Raw genomic sequence first — 703 nt, 5'->3', positions numbered from 1 at the left:
GTGAGGGTAACGTTCATAGTTATTTCGTTCGCTGCTTTGTATCTAGATCTAAGACCAGTACCTGAAGAGATCAGGTTTTCAAAGCATGGTGAGGTAATAAAATATGTCTGACCTTTGAGATGTCTTCCTTTCTCAAGTGAGAAAAATGGCATTAATAGTAATTAACTTTATAAAAACATAGTGAGTCAGGGCTGGAATCAGAATTCCTGGGTCTCAACTATTGGTTTTGTTCTATTGACATTTATTTACTGTAGTAGGTAATAAAAATCATAGTGGATTTTGGCAAGTGGTTAGCAGAGGAGAGGTAAGGGATACAGATGTTGGTAGGGAAGGGTCTACATGTCATGATACTAATTTCGGAAGGTGTATCGCTTCTCTGCCTTTTGGCTAAGAATAAGTGTAGTATCTGTTCTTATCAGTTTAATTTTGGAAGATACCACATGTTCAGTAATGAATTTTGTTTTTGTTTTTCTTTTTTTTTTCTCTTTTTTCGGCAAAACCTATTACATGAGCCAATTGGCCTCTGCTTGAATATTTCCAGTGTATGGGCTTTCATTTATTTTGTGAAGCAGTTCACCGCTTTGTGGGAGAGTTTTACTATTAAAGAGCACTTATTTAATAATGAGCTAAAATCCATATAACTTTATTTGACCCCACTTCCGTCCTCTGTAGTAAAACATAATATAAAAAGGCTCTTGACCGT

The 703-nt window shown here is 35.6% G+C and overlaps 1 pseudogene; it reads left to right on the top strand.

Moving 5' to 3' along the window:
• The first annotated feature begins 367 nt into the window (after positions 1-367).
• Positions 368-473, top strand: LOC132674147 (U2 spliceosomal RNA; annotated as a pseudogene).
• The last annotated feature ends 230 nt before the right edge of the window (positions 474-703 follow it).

The sequence above is a fragment of the Panthera onca genome, chromosome C1 (assembly GCF_046562875.1).
Source record: "Panthera onca isolate mPanOnc1 chromosome C1, mPanOnc1 haplotype 2, whole genome shotgun sequence".
NCBI lineage: Eukaryota > Metazoa > Chordata > Mammalia > Carnivora > Felidae > Panthera > Panthera onca.
The sequence above is the reverse complement of the archived record's forward strand: the minus strand, read 5'-3'. Positions and strand labels throughout refer to the sequence as shown.